At 40.8% G+C, this 20,939-nt stretch overlaps 2 long non-coding RNA genes and 1 pseudogene across 3 annotated transcripts; 2 read left to right on the forward strand and 1 right to left on the reverse strand.

Annotated features, from left to right (window-relative positions):
• Nucleotides 1-1,709: 1,709 nt before the first annotated feature.
• On the forward strand, nt 1,710-10,962 carry LOC145542622 (uncharacterized). Its single transcript, XR_014079978.1, has 2 exons — nt 1,710-2,589; nt 10,011-10,962. It is a non-coding gene; the product is annotated as an uncharacterized LOC145542622 (long non-coding RNA).
• On the reverse strand, nt 1,731-13,273 carry LOC145542624 (uncharacterized). The gene is made up of 2 exons (XR_014079980.1): nt 11,227-13,273; nt 1,731-5,436 (listed from the first exon to the last, which is right to left on the reverse strand). It is a non-coding gene; the product is annotated as an uncharacterized LOC145542624 (long non-coding RNA).
• LOC145542618 (shugoshin 2-like) lies at nt 11,563-20,836 on the forward strand (annotated as a pseudogene). Its single transcript, XR_014079977.1, has 5 exons — nt 11,563-12,258; nt 12,547-13,308; nt 13,370-13,708; nt 16,227-16,377; nt 20,780-20,836. The product of XR_014079977.1 is annotated as a shugoshin 2-like (transcript).
• The last annotated feature ends 103 nt before the right edge of the window (nt 20,837-20,939 follow it).

Below are 20,939 nucleotides of genomic sequence, written 5' to 3' on the forward strand. Positions count from 1 at the left end.
AGGTCCCAGTCCTGGCCCAGTGGAGGCAGATTTTGGTCGGCAGCTCTTTCAGGGCCAGGTTCCCACACTCTGCCCAGCTGTCAAGTCTGAAAGAGCCAGGCACTTTAACCCAACTGTGTTCTCAGGCCACAAAAATGGGAGAGACCAGATCTCACAGACTGCGACCCAGGCAGATGGCCACTGCTATTAGGATTCAGAGACAGGGAGAGGGGAGAGGTTCACCACTGCTTCAAGGACTGGGCCAAGGCTAGTGGAGGGCCTTAATGAGGGCTCTGGAATCCTGTAGGACATAGTCCCCAGTCTGTTCCCAGGGCTTTCTAGCTGACCCACTGGCCCAAGGCTGGGTGAGCTGGAGGGTCTCCAGGAGAAGGCCTGAATCTGCCTCTTACCTCACTCTCCACCTGATGACCACCACACCACTGACACTTGGCTGAATCACTTCCCTAATGGTCCCTCATTGACAGTTACTTGTGGGCAGGGCACACTGTGCTGCTGACCAATAGCTAAGCAGGACAACTAAAGGTGGCTCACTGACAGCTAAATGCTTGTGAGCAGGGCCCACTGAGGCACCTGAGCAATGGCTGAACAAGACCGGTTGGCCACCTGCTAAAGGCTGTGCTCATCCTGCTCTGTTATAGAAGCAGGAGCACACCCTTAGATAGAGCCAGTGCCTGCCACCTGCCCAGGGGAGGAGATGACCACCAGACAGCAAGATTTTAGAGGCCCTGAAAGTCCCCCATTTGATGCCCCCTATACACCTACTTAAAACAAAGTAGTCTCCACTGGTCTGAAAAGCACAAGCTCATAACCCTGACATGGATGAAGGCACCCTAAACCCCAGAAAGCCTCGATTAATGTGTCCCTAAATCCAGGGGGTGGGCTGTGAAGGTCTCAAGACTTAGGTAAAGAGCCATGGACTCCAGTCTGCAGGCTGCTGCGCAAATGCCACCTGGTAGTGGTATGGATGAGGCCACCCAGGTGGGACCTCGTGCCGAAGTGGGACAGAGACTGCAGGGCAAGGTCTTTATGGGACATGAGGAAGGGGAGGGCACGGGAAATGACCCATGGGAACGTCTGGTGATTTGGAGGGAAAATGTGCACAGACTCAGATCATTTACAGCCTAGGAGGCATTTGGTGATGTGCAGCTAACCCAGCCTGGGTATGAAGTCACTGGCCATTCTGACCAGCCTCTCCCGGTGCCCAAATACCCATGTCGCCATGAATCTGAGCCCTTAAAGGCCAGGGGACCTTACCTTGAAAGTTGTTCAGTCGTGTCCGACTCTTTGAGACCCCATAGACTGTAGCCCTCCAGGTTCCTCTGTCCATGGAATTCTCCAGGCAAGAATACTGGAGTGGGTAGCCGTTCCCTTCTCCAGGGGATCTTTGCAGCCCAGCAATCCAACCCAGGCCTCTCTCATTACAGGCAGATTCTTTACTGTCTGAGCCACCAGGGAAGCCCACAGGCCTGGCGAGGGCCCCAACAAAATGCAAAGCGCCTGGTGATGAGGGAGCGCTGAATCAAAGTTATCGGTTCAACCGACACTTCCCCGCTTCCCGCGGTCACGAATGCTTTGCTTCTCCAGATAAATGTCAATCGAGAGGATGATCCTACCCTCCCATCAGGCCCCGCGCGGCCAAGCTTCTGGGATGAAGAGACCCCGGTGGGGGCGGGGCTGGGTGGGGTTTCGATGCGCACGCGCGGTGGCCTGGCGTCGTCAAAGTCTGAACTGGGGGGTGTGAGGGCAGCGCCGCAGTTGAGCCGTTGACCCCCGGATGCCGGGAGGACCAGGACCCAAACAAGCCAGTGAGCATCACCAGAACCCCGCTCGCAGGGACCTAGGAACAGCGACCAGGCCAGCAGCAGCCATCCTCAATTGTACATCCAGCACATCCTTGTAAAAAGCGCACCCGGGTGTCTTGAGGACCCTTGACCACAAGGCGACAGTGGTGGCGTTTATTGTTGTGCTCTGGAGCAAAGAGAATTTCAGGCAGAACATGTTGAGGCCAGTTTAGCTGTTTTCTGCAGTAGATTCAGTGGTTCTTGGAAAATACTTTGGTAGGAAACAGACTGAAAACCATACTTGACAAGGGCCGAAGGAAAACCGTTCTGGAAAGAGAAGTGCCTCAAATACTGATAGCTGCAGATATCTTGATGCTTCTGAAACCCACTTGTCAAGCTTTGCAAAAGCTAGGAGTAAATCTCACCAGACTATTCATCTGTGTTGTATCAATGCAAGTACAAATGGATGTATATTCTTTCAGGAAGTGGACTTTTTTTCACCTAGTGCCTTCTGCGTGCAGGGAAGAGTTTAATTGAAGCAGACACCTAGTTTCCCGAGTGTAAGGAAGATTTCCTTCCTTAAAACAGCAAGGACAAAAAGGTGCCAGCGTTTATTTGAGGATTTTGTAACCAGTATAATGGCCTCTCTGAGAATACTAGGCAAAGTATTTCACTATTGCAGGAGGGTTGTCCTCTTTTTCAGAGAGTGGGCTTGCTATGCTCTGGAAAGAACCACGTAGTGGGCTGGACCTGGGAAATGAGTAAAGAACATGGAGGGAATAGCCTGCGATGTGGGAGGCCCAGGATGGTGAGTATAACTGGTGTACACTCAGTCAGTTCAGTTCAGTAAGCTCAGTTGTGTCCGACTCTTTGGGACCCCATGAATAGCAGTACAGGCCTCCTTGTCAATCACCAACTCCCGAAGTCTACCCAAACCCATGTCCATTGAATCGGTGATGCCATCCAGCCATCTCATCCTCTGTCGTCCCCTTCTCCTCCTGCCCCCAATCCTTCCCAGCATTAGGGTCTTTTCCAATGAGTCAACTCTTCATATGAGGTGGCCAAAGTATTGGAGTTTCAGCTTCAATATCAGTCCTTCCAATGAACACCTAGGACCGATCTCTTTTAGGATGGACTGTTTGGATCTTCTTGTAGTCCAAGGGACTCTCAAGAGTCTTGTCCAACACCACAGTTCAAAAGTATCAATTCTTCGGCACTCAGCTTTCTTCACCGTCCAACTCTCACATCCATACATGACCACTGGAAAAACCATAGCCTTGACTAGACATACCTTTGTTGGCAAAGTAATGTCTCTGCTTTTAAATATGCTATCTAGGTTGGTCATAACTTTCCTTCCAAGGAGTAAGCGTCTTTTAATTTCATGGCTGCAAGCACCATCTGCAGTGATTTAGAAGCCCCAAAAAATAAAGTCTGACACTGGTTCCACTGTTTCCCCATCTATTTCCCATGAAGTGATGAGACCAGATGCCATGATCTTAGTTTTCTCAATGTTGAGCTTTAAGCCAACTTTTTCACTCTCCTCTTTCACTTTCATCAAGAGGCTCTTTCGTTCTTCTTCACTTTCTGCCATAAGGGTGGTGTCATCTGCATATCTGAGGTTATTGATATTTCTCCCAGCAATCTTGATTCCAGCTTGTGCTTCTTCCAGCCCAGCGTTTCTCATGATGTACTCTGCATATAAGTTAAATAAGCAGGGTGACAATATACAGCCTTGACGGACTCCTTTTCCTATTTGGAACCAGTCTGTTGTTCCATGTCCAGTTCTAACTGTTGCTTCCTGACCTGCATACAGGTTTCTCAAGAGACAGATCAGATGGTCTGGTATTACCATCTCTTTAAGAATTTTCCACAGTTTATTGTGATCCACACAGTACACTGATTGACCCAATTTGGTACTTAAATTATTAGCATTATTGTTCTAGCTGGAGACTCTGATGAGCCATTTGATACTTCTGTGTGCTTACCACCCTGAAGAAGCCACATTCAGTTATATTCACTCTTTTTCCATAGCAGCAGGTATTGAACTTAGCAAGATTCTGATCTTTGTGTGTCTGCTATAACTTCCTGTATAAGTAACCAGAAAAGAAAACTGCAGATGATTGTCAGCTACAAAATGCAGAAAGCTGAGTCTCATCAACTAGAACTTTGCAAATTTGTTTTGCCTCCTTTATATTTTAAGGACCTCACTGAACTAATTAAAGCTAAAGTTACTAAGGGTGAAAAAGTTATCTCTGAATGCCTTCTCTTTATCATGCTCCTTTGCATATGTAAAAAGAAAAGATTTAAATCCAAGAAAATGTCTTTTAAAGTAATTATGTTATAAAGATGGTATCTTGTGCTTTTGGTTTATCATTAATAGACAGGTACTGAAGAATTTGGGAAATACTATACTGTGCAATAAACACTATACAAATTTTCATTTTAGATAAATTTTGACCCTACCAAATATTAGTGAATTCTAGTTATCCATATGTAAATGTAGTTATCTTTATGTAAATGTTCTCTTATTTAGATAAAACATTGTTAAAGAAAGAATTTTATAGTCTAAAGTTTGTTTTGCTTGGTGTGTTTAGCCTTTTGTTCTTACTACATGCTGAATTGCCTCAGTTTTCCATATCCCTCCAGTAGGTTCTTGTTTTTAAAAATTACATAATTTCTTGGGGTTTTGTAAACATTTTAACTTTTTTTTTTATCAATTTAAGATAGTTTTGTGCTTGTTTGACTTTTATTTTAGCTTTAGATGGCATTTCATTCTTTTTATGGCCGAGGGATGTTTTATTGTGTATATACACCACATCTTCTCGATCCAGTCATCTGTTGGTGGGCACTTGGGTTGCTTCTGTGTCTTGACTATTGTAAATAGTGCTGTTGTGAACATTGGGGTATGTATATCTTTTCAAATTAGTGGTTTCATTTTTTCTGGATATATACCCAGTAGTAAAATCGCTAAATCATATGGTAGTTCTTATTTGTAGTTTTTTAAGGAACCTCCATACTGTTTTCCATAGTGGCTACACTAATTTACATTCCCACCAACAGTGTATGAAGGTTTCCTTTTCTCCACATTCTCCAACATTTGTTCTTGGTAGATTTTTTTGATGATAACCATCTGACAGGTGTGATACCTCATTGTGGTTTTGATTCACATTTCTCTAATAATTAGTCATGTTGAGCATCTTTTCATGTGCCTGTTATCCATCTATATATGTTCTAGAAGAATATTTTAAATAAGAATACTTGTCATTATTTGATATGTTGATTCCCTATGTTACTGCTCTTTTGAAATAACAGTTTAGTTTCTTTTTAGCTAGAGTAAAGATTGTGGACATTTAGTCTCTGCTTTGGCATGTGAAAGAATTAAGGATCCTTTCAGTTTATCCACAAAAACAATGAAAGAGAGAAAACAAGCTTATACAAGTTAAAAAATTCTTGAAGAATAAATTAAATGTTCAAAAAAGAAACTATTTTGCAGCAAATTATAGTTAGTAGTAGCAGAGAAGGCAATGGCACCCCACTCCAGTACTCTTGCCTGGGAAACCCCGTGGACGGAGGAGCCTGGTAGACTGCAGCCCATGAGGTCTCGAAGAGTCGGACACGACTGAGCGACCTCACTTTCGCTTTTCACTTTCATGCACTGGAGGAGGAAATGGCAACCCACTCCAGTATTCTTGCCTAGAGAATCCCAAGGACGGAGGAGCCTGGTGGGCTGCTGTCTACGGGGTCCCACAGAGTCTGACACGACTGACACGACTTAGCAGCAGCAGCAGCAGCATAGTTAGTAGTTTTAAATTTTTTTACTGTTTTTAAATCATATTCCTTGTCTTCTGAATTTTCCTTTTAGATTCCATTTACTGATTCTAAATGCTGTTACCTAAAGTTTGGGGCTTGAGAACACGAGTTGATTTTCTTAATGATTTAAAGAATTGGCAGGTCATTAGCATACACATCTTCATCTAAAATACATAAGATGCTATCAGTTCAGTTCATTCTCTCAGTCATGTCCCACTCTTTGCAACCCCATGGACTGCAGCATGCCAGGCTTCCCTGTCAATCACCAACTCCCGGAGCTTGCTCAAACTCATGTTCATCAAGTCGGTGATGCCATCCAACTATCTCATCCTCTGGCGTCCCCTTTTCCTCCTGCCTTCAGTCTTTCTCAACATCAGGGTCTTTTTCAGTGAGTCAGTTCTTCACATCAAGTGGCCAGAGTATTGGAGTTTCAGCTTCAACATCAGCCCTTCCAATGAATGTTCAAGATTTCTTTTAGAATTGAATGGTTTGATCTCCTTGCAGTCCAAGGGACTCTCAGAGTCTTCTCCAACACCGCAGTTGAAAAGCATCAGTTCTTCAGCACTCAGCTTTCTTTATGGTCCAACTCTCACATCCGTACATGACTACTGGAAAAACCGTAGCTTTGACTAGACAGACCTTTGTCAGCAAAGTAATGTCTCTGCTTTTTAATATGCTATCTAGGTTGGTCATAGATTTTCTTCCAAGGAGCAAGCATCTTTTAATTTCATGTCTGTATTCACCATCTGCAGTGATTTTGGAGCCTAAGAAAATAAAGTGTCTCGCTGTTTCCATTGTTTCCCCATCTATTTGCCATGAAGAAATGGGACTGGATGCCATGATCTTAGTTTTTTGAATGTTGAGTTTTAAGCCAGATGTTTCACTCTCCTCTTTCACTTTCATCAAGAGGCTCTTTAGTTCTTCTTCACTTTTTACCATAAGGGTGGTGTCATCTGCATATCTGACGTTATTGATATTTCTCTGGGCAATCTTGATTCCAGCTTGTGCTTCCTCCAGCCCAGCGTTTCTCATGATGTACTCTGCATAGAAGTTAAATAAGCAGGGTGACAATATACAGCCTTGACGTACTCCTTTTCCTATTTGGAACCAGTCTGTTGTTCCATGTCCAGTTCTAACTGTTGCTTCTTGACCTGCATACAGATTTCTCAGGAGGCAGGTCAGGTGGTCTGATATTCCCATCTCTTGAAGAACTTTCCACAGTTTATTGTGATCTACACAGTCAGAAGCTTTGGTGTAGTCGATAAAGCAGAAGTAGATGTTTTTCTGGAACTCTCTTGCTTTTTCGATGGTCCAGTGGGTGTTAGCATTTTGATCTCAGGTTCCTCTGCCTTTTCTAAACCCAGCTTGAACATCTGGAAGTTCACGGTTCATGTACTGTTGAAGCCTTGCTTGGAGAATTTTGAGTATTACTTTACTAGCATGTGAGATGAGTGCAATTGTGTGGTAGTTTGAGCATTCTTTGGCATTGTCTTTCTTTGGGATTGGAATGAATACTGACTTTTTCCAGTCCTGTGGCCACTGCTGAGTTTTCCAAATTTGCTGGCATATTGAGTGCAAAACTTTCACAGCATCATCTTTTAGGATTTGAAATGGTTCCACTGGAATTCCATTACCTCCTCTAGCTTTGTTTGTAGTGATGAAGGCCCACTTAACTTTGCATTCCAGAATATCTGGCTCTAGGTGAGTGATCACACCATTGTGGTTATCTGGGTCATGAACATCTTCTTTTTACAGTTCTTCTGTGTATTCTTGCCACCTCTTCTTAATATCTTCTGCTTCTGTTAGGTCCATACCATTTCTGTCCTTTATTGTGCCCATCTTTACATGAAATGTTCCCTTGGTATCTCTAATTTTCTTGAAGAGATCTCTAGTCTTTCCCATTCTATTGTTTTCCTCTATTTCTTTGCATTGATCACTTATATCTTATATATATACATATATATATATAAGATATAGAAGATCTTATATCTTATATAAGATATAGTTATAGATCTTATATCTTTATCTTATATCTCCTCTTGCTATTCTTCGGAACTCAGCATTCAAATGGGTATATCTTTCCTTTTCTCCTTTGTCTTTTGCTTCTCTTCTTTTCTCAGCTATTTGTAAGTCCTCTTCAGACAACCATTTTGCCTTTTTGCATTTCTTTTTCTTGGGGATGGTCTTGATCACTACCTCCTGTACAATGTCATGAACCTCTGTGCAGAGTTCTTCAGGCACTCTGTCTATCAGATTTAATTCCTTGAATCTGTTTGTCACTTCCACTGTATAATCATAAGGGATTTGATTTAGGTCATACCTGAATGGTCTAGTGGTTTTCCCTACTTTCTTCAATTGAAGTCTGAATTTGGCAATAAGGAGTTCATGATCTGAGCCACAGTCAGCTCCCAGTCTTGTTTTTGCTGACTGTATAGAGCTTCTCCATCTTTGGCTGCAAAGACTATAATCAATCTGATTTTGGTATTGACCGTCTGGTGTTGTCCATGTGTAGAGTCTTCTCTTGTGTTGTTGGAAGAGGATGTTTGCTATGACCAGTGCATTCTCTTGGCAAAACTCTGTTAGCCTTTGTCCTGCTTCACTTTGTGCTCCAAGGCCAAATTTGACCGTTACTCCAGGTATCTCTTGACTTGCTACTTTTGCATTTTAGTCCCCTATAATGCAAAGGACATCGTTTTTGGGTGTTAGTTCTAGAAGGTCTTGTAGTTCTTCATAGAATCATTCAGCTTCTTCTTCAGCATTACTAGTTGGGACTTGGATTACTGTGGTATTGAATGGCTTGCCTTTGAAATGAACAGAGATCATTTTTAATATTAATGAAAATAAAGTTATTTTGGAGAGTGAAATATTCTCCAAGGCTAATCCACAAGAGAAAAATCAAAGCCCAGTCTGCAACCTGCTTAAAAAAAAATACAAAACAGACTAACAGCAGTTGGAGCCCAGCCCTGAAAATGATCAAATCATACGCTATGTGTTAGTGACTCATTCCACAAATCCCAGGGGAAGTTCAAGATTAATTTTTCAAGACCAACTAAATCATCTCCTGATGGTTTGGGTGACTTCTTCATTTTCAAATATTGAGCTGAATCCTTTACATCCCTACTACCGAGAAACCCAGAGCCCATGCGATTATCAATATTAATACTCACAAGTACAGTTGCAACAGTTTTTTTTATATATAAATATTTGCTAATCTCTTTTTATATATTATTTATTTATTTTTCTTTTTGATTGCGCTAGGTCTTCATTGCTGTGCACAGGCTTTTCTCTAGTTGTGACAAGTAGGGGCTACTCTGTAGTTGCAGTGCACAGGCTTCTTATTGCAACAGCTTCTCTTGTTGTGGAGCACGGCTCTAGGCATGAGGGCTCTAGAGCACGGGCTCAGTGGTTGTGGGGCTTACTTAGCACAGGGGCTTAGTTGCTCCACAGCATGTGGGAGCACGATCAGGGATGGAACCCATGGCCCCTGCAATGGAAGGCAGATTCTTATTCACCGTTGCAGGGAAAGCCTGCAAGAGTTTTTAAATTCTGAATTATTTCCTTACCAGCTAGCAAATAGTAGTTTCTTTTGTTTTTTTCACTTTGTTTTGTTTTGCAAAGAGAAAAGGCTTTATTGCAGGTGAGAATCCCAGGGACGGCGGAGCCTGGTGGGCTGCCGTCTACGGGGTCGCACAGAGTCGGACACGACTGAAGCGACTTAGCAGCAGCAGGAGCAGCAGCAGCAAGTAGTATTGCCCTGATCCCAGGATGCTCTCCCATTTCTCCTGACTCCCTAGCCCCTCCCTGGGAACCCCACTCTCCCACACTCAACAACACCGAAAGTAATACCTGAGGCAGCTCCTTGTATGGACTGTATTCGTTCTGATTGGCTGGTGCCCCTCCTAGAACTGGTGTTGAAGATTTTGAATATCAAAGCCACCTACAGAGGGGCAAATCAGCAGTGGAAGCATTGTTGATTTACACAATGACCTTGGAAACTGAAAGACCTTTGACTTTTTTATGTTATCAGTTTTATCCCCCTTAATCACAAAACAGCTTGGTGTAGCTTCACTGTGGTCAGTCAGCAAGGGGTCATGGAAAATTCTAGTAGAGTCTGCCTCTTGCTAGTTGTTACTGTTATTCCTGCTCTCTAGACTCTATTTTCTTATGTTTCTCTAAAGAGTGTATACTAGCTCAGTGGTTCCCAACCCTGGCTTGCCCAGAAGAACTCCTTGGAGAGATTTTGATAAAGTCCTGCACCCAGGGATTCTCATTTGATTGACATGGGAGGGGGGCATCTGTGCTGTTTGAGTTCTGGTGATTCTCTGGTAATTCTCCAGTGTGGACAGCCCCTGCACTGGCACCATGATTATAACCTAGCTGCTCCTCCCACATCACCTATAAAAGCAATGTGCTTTCCAGGACTGACAATAGGTGCTGGCTGCAGTCTGGCCCAGGTCAAGGACGTCTTGGCTGAGAGGGCCTCCGAGCTCCCAGAGGAGAAGACCCAGACGTACCAAGCGCTGCTGAAGCACCTGAAGAGTCTGGCCAGCCAGCAGATCCGGAATATGGCCGTATGTCCTCTGGGCCCATCACGAGGCCTGCTATACCTATCTCTTAATCTCAACAAAATGTTGAAATAGGCATGAAGGAGTGAGACAGGAGGTGAAACACACCACATGCCATTCAGTGCTCGTTACCATCCATTCCTCACCAGATCCAAAGTCGTGGGTGGGAGGGGACCTTCCACAGCATCTGAACTGAGTCTCGTCTGCAGAGGAGGTAGAGACTTCTCTCAACCCTGTCACCTACCAGGGAGGACCTTGAGCAGGTGCCGGGAGGGTAAAAGATTATACTAATGAAACAAATACTACAGTGCAGAGAAACATATTGTGCCTTCCTGCCTCATCTGAGTCTGCAAGTGAACCTCCTACAAAAGGCATGAATCCACTTCAGGGTAATGATGACTTTCAATTGCAGAAAACTGTGTATGATGATGACATGGATTTAACTGCTAGTGAAGTCAGCAAAATTGTTACAGTTTCAACAGGCACTAAGAAGAAAAGAAAGAAAAATCCAGATGATTGTGGAATGAAAACTTTCAGAAAAGTGAAAGATCCAAGCTCTGAAAAAAAGAGAGAAAGATCAAAGAGACAATTTAAAAATAGTTCAGGTGCGAATATTGAGGAAAAAATGGAAAGTGGACCAGAAAGAAGATCTGTTGACCTGGATGGTGAAGGGGATTCAAGAAATCCACATTTTATCTTCAGTACTGAACAGTTGACTCAGTTGAACACGCTGAAGAAAATAACCCTTCCTAATGGCTTTGATCAGGGTGACAAACAAAATATGCAGTGTAACAAAAAGAAGAAAAGAATTCATGTAACAGATGAGCTGCTGCTGCTAAGTCGCTTCAGTCGTGTCCGACTCTGTGCGACCCCATAGACGGCAGCCCACCAGGCTCCCCCGTCCCTGGGAATCTCCAGGCAAGAACACTGGAGTGGGTTGCCATTTCCTTCTCCAATGCATGAAAGTGAAAGTGAAATCAAGGACGCTCAGTCGTGTCCGACTCTTAGCGACTCCAAGGACTGCAGCCTACCAGGCTCCTCCGTCCTTGGGATTTTCCAGGCAAGAGTACTGGAGTGGGGTGCCATTACCTTCCCCGAACAGATGAGCAAGAGGAAACATACTCTTTCTCCCAAAGTTCAGATAAATTCCCACAGGATAGTAAATTTGATTTGGGTCCGAGTGCTCTAGCTTGTAAGAAGAGTAAAGCTTCTAGACAGACATTTGTGATTTATAAGTTAGAAAAAGATAACTTGTTCCCAAACCAAAAGTTTCAAGAAACCACCTCTGAAAACCTAGGTGTCACAAATGAATTTCAAACAGCTTATCTTTCCAACAAAGGTAATGCAAAGTTATGTGAAGATGAGACCCAAAATATGTTTGATTTGAAAAAGCATGTCACTGATACACAACCCACTCAGAAAAATGAATCAAAAATAAATAAAAGGTTTGGCAGAAAATAAATCGGAAAACAGAAATAATTTCTAAAATGAACCAAATACCTGGGGATAATCCTAAAGATGTGCAAGGCCCAGAAAAAGGTAACTTTTCCTTCCAAACCCAAGAGGATAAAGAAACCATCTCTAGAAACCTAGATGTTTCAAATGAGTTTCAGAAATCTGTTCTTTCCACTGTCAATAATGGAAACCTGTGTGATTGTGAAACCCAGAATGTGTCGTGTTTGCAAAAGCAGATCACCAACACATACCCTGTGCAGCAAAATGAATCAAGAATTAATAAGACTCTTAGGCAGAAAGTAAATCGGAGGCAGAAATAATTTCCACAGTGAATCATTTAGATAACACAAGTGAGTATTGCCCAGAAAAGCGTAAAGAAATCCTCCATGAAAACCTAATGGACACACGTGAGTTTCAAACACCCACTCTTTCTTCCAAAGACAGTAGAGACCTATATGATTATGACACTCAGATGTTTTGGGGGTGAAAATGTATGTTCATAATATGCAACCTGCTTGTCAGAAGGAATCAAAAATAGATAAGAAGCTTAGGCAGAAGGTATGTCGGAAGACAGAAATCATTTCTGAAGTCAACCAAATATATAAGAGTGATGACAAACACAGGCATGACCCAGAAAAAGGTAACTTACTTTCTCTATTCCAAAAAGATAAGGAAATCATCCCTGAAAACCTGGAAGACGCAAATGAGTTTCAGATAGTTGACCCTCCCCCCGGAGTTAATAGGAACCTATGTGATTATGAGACTCAAAATCTTTTAGGGGTGAAAAAGCGTGTTACTGATACTGGGAAGCAAAAGGAATCAAAAATAAATAAGAGATTCAGGCAGAAAGTAAGCTGGAAGACAGAAATAATTTTGGAAATGAACAGAAAAAATGAGTTTAACGATAAAGGTATATGTGACCCAGAAAAAGGTGACTTCTCCCTAATGCCAAATAATGAAGAAACCATTTCTGAAAACCTAAAAGTCACACATGAATTTCAGACAATTTATCTTTCCACCAAAGATGATGGACATTTATATGATTATAAGACCCAGAATATGTTGGATTTGACAAAGCATGTCACTGATAAGCAACCTACTCGGCAGAATGAATCAAAAATAAATAAGAACCTTAAGCAGAAGCAGAAAGTAAATCGAAAGACAGAAATAATTTCTGGAATATGCCAGATATATGAGGATAATGATAAAGATGTGCATGGCCAAGAAAGCTATACAAAAAATCTTGATTTTAAAATAAATAAAGACCTGAAGGCCAAGCTGTTATTAGTGGATACTGTATGGAAATCAACAGTGATGAGAAAGAAAATTGTGATGAAATTTCAAATCCTTATAAACCAATTAAAAAGCATGGGAAAGAATCAGACAAGGCAAAGAACATTTTGGCAAAAAGTGACAATGTGCCTGTTTTGCAGTTGACAGGTTCTTCAGAGATGTCTGTCTGCTTAGAACCAGGTTTAAAACATATTACTGATGAGGCAGATTCTGACACTGGAAACCACATGGAACCACGTAGGAGTCCGAAGCTAAGCACTGAAACTCTGAATAGAAGGAGAGAGAGCCACTTTGTGGAGGTGACGAAGGAAGGAGAGTGCCAGGTCAAAAAAGTAAATAAGATGACATCCAAATCAAAGAAAAGAAAAACCTTCGAAGATCCTTGTCTGGATAGTCATAAACTAATGACTATGATATCATAGTCATAGATATGACTATGATAGAGATATCATAGTCATCTCATACTATGAGATGATATCCGACACCATTCAGGAAATGTCAGTTGAACCTGAGTACACTGTTAAGGAAAAAAAGTTGGAAAGTGTGGAAACTGTCAAAATTAAACCAGATTTTTACAAAAAATGTTGATATCTTTATCTCAAATGTATTCACCTAGCAGACAAGATTCTTCCCTTAACAGTGTTCTTGAGAGTTCAGTACCTTTGAGTGTTTCTTGTAATAAAAATCTAAAAGAAAATTTTGCCCTGGAAAACTCACCCATCTTTCAAGTAAGTGATGAGGTGCATGAGAAGATGAAAGACATGAAATTTAAAGTCAACCAAAAAACACAAAGATCAGAAATAGGTAGGTCCATACCCAAAGTGCTGAAGTTTTAAAATTATATATATATATATATATATATATATATTCATTTAGTCAGTAAAGCATTTCCTATTATAACTGATTTTTATGGAATTTTAAAATAATGTATAACTATGTAGCCTGATCTATAGAAGCAATATGGAGGAATTTAGAGAAAGCTTAATACTTTAAGAAGGTAACAATGAGAGTGGCTTGGACATTCATTCATGTATTTAGCCTTTAGCACAAAGTTGTCTGAGGATGACATTGGGCAGATGATTTCCTATTTCATATTTTTGAAGGAAATTGAGTGTTTTAAATGTGGCAGCAGAGGATAAGATGGTTAGACACCATCATCAACTCAATGGACATATGTATATATATACACACACATATATATATATATATATATATACCTGCTATATGTTAGTCACTCAGTCGTGTCCAACCCCATGGACTATAGTGCACCAGCCTCCTCTGTCCATGGAATTCTCCAGGCAGGAATATTGGAGTGGGTTGCCATTTCCTTCTCCAGGGGATCTTCCCAACCCAGAGATCAAACCCCGGTCTCCTGCATTGCAGGCAGATTCTTTACCATCTGAGCCAATTCAGCAAACTCCAGGGGATAATGGAGGACTGAGGAGCCTGGTGTGCTGCAGTCCATGGGGTCATAAGGAATTGGACATGATTTAGCAACTGAACAACAACAACAATAATGAGCTGCCCTAGTTTGATTTTACCAAAGACAGTTGCAGATTTCTTAAGGACGGGACTGTCTCCAACAGCATACATTTAGTATGATCAAAACACTATTCTAGGGACTTTACTGGTGGTCTGGTGGTTAAGATTCAACAGATTCACTGCAGGGTGCGCAGGTTTCATCTCCAGTCAGGGAACTACCTTGCATGGCACTAGGCAAAGCCAAAAAAAAAAAAAAAAATTAGGTGTTTTAGAGGATTAAAAATTAAGAATACCAGCTCCCTTTCCTCATCCATGTATGGAAAAGTACAGTGTTTAAACATGGCAAATGCTTTAATAAAAGCACACATATGAAGGGATGTAATGATGGGGAATAGTTTTGGCTAGAGAAACCTGCAGAGATGTCATCAAATACATAGCACTTTAGGCCCTAAAAGAATAGATAGAATTTTTAGGTTTAGTGTTTCTTTCTTATTTTCTCCAGTTATTAAAATAATGCTCATTGCAGAAAATTGAAGTAGAGAATCAGAAAATAGGAAAAGCCATCACCCAGAAGAACTACAGTCAACATTTTGCCATATGCATGCAGACTTGAATCTATGCATTTTAAAATATGTATTTGAAATCATACTGCTGCTGCTGCTACTGCTGCTGCTAAGTCGCTTCAGTCGTGTCCGACTCTGTGCGACCCCATAGACAGCAGCCCACCAGGCTCGCCGTCCCTGGGATTCTCCAGGCAAGAATACTGGAGTGGATTGCCATTTCCTTCTCCAGTGCATGAAAGGGAAAAGTGAAAGTGAAGTCGCTCAGTCATGTCTGACTCTTAGCGACCCCATGGACTGTAGCCTACTAGGCTCCTCCGTCCATGGGGTTTTCCAGGCAAGAGTACTGGAGTGGGGTGCCATTGCCTTCTCTGAAATACAACATTACTTACCTCACTTTTTCCTCTTAACATTAACGTTTTTTTGTTATTAAGGACTTCCCTGATAGCTCAGTTTGTAAAGAATCCGCCGGCAATGCAGGAGACCCTGGCTGATTCCTGGGTCTGGAAGATCTGCTGGAGAAGGGATAGGCTACCCACTCCAGTATTCTTGGGCTTCCCTTGTGGCTCAGTGTAAAGAATCTGCCCGCAATGCAGGAGACCTGGGTTCGATCCCTGGGTTAGGAAGATACCCTGGAGAAGGGAAAGGCTACCCACTCCAGTATTCTGACCTGAAGAATTCCATGGACTGTATAGCCCATGGGGTCACAAAGAGTCAGACAGGACTGAGCAACTTTCACTTTCTTTTGTTATTGGAAATGTTGCAATATTATACAATGCCTGTATCAATTAAATTTTTCTACCAGAAGTGTAACATTTCAACAGATGTATGTAGAACACTAGGAATTTTATGGATAAGACTGTTCCAGGTAAAAGGAATACTGATGCAGAAGAAGTGCAAAGGTCTCGAGTTGCAGGACATTGTAGAGATTGGTAAGCTGTCTTTCACCTGTTTCTCATGTTGCCTTTCATAGTGTGAGCAGTCACTGACATCGAATTGAATCATAAAGAATTTTTATCAGCCTAAATGATTTTAGTATAAAAATATTACAGGCTACTACTTTGATAGTTTTAAATAGTCTCTTCCTCTCATTGTTGCTTGGAAAAAAAAAACGGATTTACACATAATTTCAGTGCTACCTTTGTAAAATTCAAAGTTATAACTTGATTAAGTTGAAACATTTGATACCAATCATTTATAAACCAGTAAATATCCTATATATATTTCAATATCTCTATCTATACTATTAAAAATATTTTTGAAAACAATACTCTTTTCAGGTGTTAGAATGCTACAAGACTTGACAAATACCAGTTTTGTTTCAAATACAGCTGCTATATTTGAAAACAAGGTAGAAGATCTATCTTCAGAGCTGCCAAGCCGAAGAAGAAGGTGTACTCCTCTCTCTTTAAAGGAGCCAAGCCTCAAAGGGTGAGTATTTCAATGACGTAAAAGTGATTTCAGTGTGGTGCTATAAAATACATGCTTTTAAAAGGATTCCTGCCTGTATTTGAATAGTTTTGAGTATGAACGACATATATTATTGCTGACATGTAATACCCATAGTATGATGTGGGTAAGATTTGAAGAAATGCCTTCTTTTATTTTAACAGGTTTAAACATTTTTTGTTGCCTACAATTTGCAAACTTCTCGTTATTTGTTACCTCCCTTTATTTTCTATGTTGTCTTTAGAATTCAGAGTGGTTTATATGTCCTTTAGTCTCAAAGTGTAACAGCCTCCCTTTTTTTTTTTTTAAACCTCAAACATACCCTCAAAGAGAGGGAAAAGTATCACCCCCCGCCACCTGCCATTTATCCATCCCTCAGCTTTGAGAATTATCAATATTTTGCCATATTTTCTTTTACCATCTGTTTTCTGTTGTAGTATCTTTAAAGCATATCCCTAATATTGAGTCATTTAATTCCTAAAACACTTCTGTGTGTATATATATATATATATATATATATAAAATAAGAACTTAACAAAACTGGACAACAGTAGTCACAACAAGAAAAATTATCAATAATTCTTCACTGTCATCTAATAGCAAATCCCTACTCCCATTTCCTTGATTATCTCAAAAATGTCCAAATGCCTCTTACATATGTTTAATTCAAAAATCCTATTTTTTCCAAGGATAAATAGCTATTTCAGAGAACCTGATCATATTTGGGATGGTATTTTTAAAAGGATAGAAATAGCCTCAAATTTTTCCTTTGCATTGTCTCAGTGTTTGCTTCTTTATAAAATTAAAGACATTGTTTTAACATGTATTTTTAAAAAATGACCAGCAGATGTCAGTAGTGTAAGAGAGTGTGCAAGAGAAGCCAGTCAAAAATGAAGGACCAAGGGCTTTTCCAAAAAACAGCTTTTTTGAGCTACAGTTCACATACCATATATTTCATCCATTTAAAGTGTACAGTTCAGTGGTTTTTCAGTAGATTCACAGACATGTACACCATCACCACAGTCAATTTAAGAACACTTCTTCATTTCAGAAAGAAACCCCATGCCCTTTAGCTGTCATTGCTGTATCCCTCAGCCCTAGACAACCAACTGATCACCCAATTCCTATCCCTGTAGATGTCCTCTTCTGCCATTTCACATGAATGAAATCATATAATATGTGGTCTTCGTGACTGGCCTCTTTCACTGAGCATAATGATTTCAAGATTCATTCCTGATGAACACGTATGAGTAGTAGTTCATTCCTTTCTATGACTGAATAAAATATTCTGTTGAAGATACACCACATTTTATTTATCCATTTGTCTGTTGATGGTAATTTACTTGTTTCTACTTTTTGGCTATTATAAATAATGCTGCTGCAAACATTTGTGAGCTTTTGTGTGTATATGTTTTCATTTCTCTTGAGTATATGCCTAGTTGTGGAATTGCTGAGTCATATGGCGTGTGTTTGCATACTTACATTGTTCTGTCCAACTCTTTGCAACTCTTTGGACTGTAGCCCACCTGTAGGCTGTAGGCTCCTCTGTCCATGGATTCTTCAGGCAAGAATACTGGAGTGGGTTGCCATTTCCTTCTCCAGGGGATCTTCCCAACCCAGGGATTGAACCTGCATCTCCTGTATCTCCTGCATTGGAGGCAGATTCTTTTCCTCACTGAGCCATCGTGTTTGTTTGAGGAATTGCTAGATGGTTTTCCAAAGCTGCAGAGAAGTATCACTTCTTTCATCCCTACTACCCTATTCCCATTACTCCTACTTTCTACCCTATTTTTATTACCTCCTGTGCATACCAGTTCCTTTTGTTTCTAGGTTATGTATTTCTTTTGTACAAATAAACAAATATGTGTATATCCTCCTTTTTCTTGCATAAAGGTAGTAAGTATACTTAGCTGCTTTGGAGAGCTTTGCTTCTTATCATTTTGTTCTAGAAATCACTCCATATCAATTTGGAGAGATTTTTCTCATTCCTTTTTACAGCTAGGTAAGTTTATGACCAACCTAGATAGCATATTTAAAAGCAGAGACATTACTTTGCCAACAAAGGTCCGTCAAGTCAAGACTATGCTTTTTCCAGTGGTCATGTATGGATGTGAGAGTTAGACGATGAAGAAAGCTGAGCGCCGAAGAATTGATACTTTTGAACTGTGGTGTTGGAGAAGACTCTTGAGAGTCCCTTGGACTGCAAGGAGATCCAACCAGTCCATCCTAAAGGAGATCAGTCCTGGGTGTTCATTGGAAGGACTGATGTTGAAGCTGAAACTCCAATACTTTGGCCACCTGATGCGAAGAGCTGACTCATTGGAAAAGACCCTAATGCTGGGAGGGATTGGGGGCAGGAGGAAAAGGGGACAACAGAGGATGAGATGGTTGGATGGCATCACTAAGTCGATGGACATGGGTTTGGGTAAACTCCGAGAGCTGGTGATGGACAGGGAGGCCTGGCGTGCTGCCATTCATGGGGTCGCAAAGAGTCGGACACGACTGAACGACTGAACTGAACTGAACTGAATACTTAATAAATTCTTTTAAAAGAGCTATCTATTCTAAACTAAATATAATAAAATGCTCTTATGAATTAGTGTTCTATTTTAGTTTAGATTTACTGGGCATGCAGATTATCTGGGAATCAGTTTAGTTGGTAAATTTAGTTAGCACATAACACAATGTACATCAGGATAGATACCAAGAATAATAACAATCCAGTTGCCACTTTTTCTTTTTGGACTGGGAATGGCATGCAGCAGGTATATCATAGCTTTTGATAGGCCCCCAGTGAGAATAAATCCTGATGAAAACTGCTTACAGTATGTTATGGAGTGGTCATCATACGCATTGAGAATAGGAGCAGTTATCAGGAAGGTGATACAAATATTTTTTAAAGTCTTTATCTCTTAAGTCCGAAAGAACTGAACATAACAAAAGGGGATATTTTTAATAGTAAAAGCCCTAATCCACAAAGAATATATAATAGTTATGATCAGTTCAGTTCAGTTCATTTCACTTTAGTTCAGTCGCTCAGTCATGTCCGACTCTTTGCGACCCCATGAACCGCAGCACGCCAGGCCTCCCTGTCCATCACCAACTCCTGGAGTCTACCCAAACCCATGTTCATCGAGTTGGTGATGCCATCCAGCCATCTCATCCTCTGTCGTCACCTTCTCCTGCCCCCAATCTTCCCAGCATCAGGGTCTTTTCCAATGAGTCAACTCTTCACATGAGGTGGCCAAAGTATTGGAGTTTCAGCTTCAACATCAGTCCTTCCAATGAACACCCAGGACTGATCTCCTTTAGGATGGACTGGTTGGATCTCCTTGCAGTCTAAGGGACTCTCAAGAGTCTTCTCCAACACCACAGTTCAAAAGCATCAATTCTTCAGCACTCAGCTTTCTTCACCGTCCAACTCTCACATCCATACATGACCACTGGAAAAACCATAGCCTTGACTAGATGGACCTTTGTTGGCAAAGTAATGTCTCTGCTTTTAAATATGCTATCTAGGTTGGTCATAACTTTCCTTCCAAGGAGTGAGCATCTTTTAATTTCGTGGCTGCAGTCACCATCTGCAGTGATTTTGGAGCCCAAGAAAATAACATGTTAATAGCATTGAAAAGGAGCAGTGGGTGAGGAGACTATTTTAGATTTTAAAAGGTTAAAGAGACAACAAGGACATCAAATGGGAAAAGGCATTTTTTTAAGACCCTGGTAAATTTAAAGATGTTAAAATATTCATTTGGTTATATGTTGGCATTTTGGCTTTGTAAGAAAAAACATTTTAATGTATATTGAAGTATTTAGGGGTAAAATAATGTGTTTGAAATTGGGCTTTAAAATATTCCAGAAAAAATGTGGGAGTGTGGTAAAACGTTGAATGTTTTTAAAGCTCAGTGAGTCAGGTGTATGGGGATGCTAGTTGTATTCGTTTATGTACAAACTTTTAGAAATTTTCACAATAAAATGTATATGTTTACATAAACGAGATAGCAACATGTTGTAGGTATGTTAAAGAGAAGTCTGGGAAAGAGTTTGCATCCATTCGAAATTTTTAAAAGGTGTTATACTGCAGATTTCAAAAATGTAAAAATAGACCAGAAAGTTAAATTCTAAGTTGTGGACACGGGTGACTTTTATTTTTATGCTTTTCAGTATTTTCCAAGTTTTATTTTTAAAAAAGTCTTTCGAGATGGTTTACATCACTATTGACACTTACCAAATAAACGTTATGGTTCTTTATTGGACAAATTAAGAATAATGATAAAACTTTAAAAACAGTTTATATCAAGGTAGCTCTTGATATTTAAAAAAACTGCAATAATTATATCTAAAAGTGTGAGAAAAAGTTATAAAACCCTCTGTTGTCCTTAAGTTCCTCTCTTGCAAAGCCGGACTGAATGTGACAGTTGATCAACTATTAAAAGTACAGACTGCGGCAGGCATGGTGGGAGCGGAGATACAAAAAAACTCCTACTGTTCCCGGAATTCAAATTTAGCTGGAAAGCCATTAAAATGTACTAATATAAGACGAC

This window comes from Giraffa tippelskirchi, chromosome 3 (genome assembly GCF_054371585.1).
Source record: "Giraffa tippelskirchi isolate mGirTip1 chromosome 3, T2T-mGirTip1v1.2.pri, whole genome shotgun sequence".
NCBI lineage: Eukaryota > Metazoa > Chordata > Mammalia > Artiodactyla > Giraffidae > Giraffa > Giraffa tippelskirchi.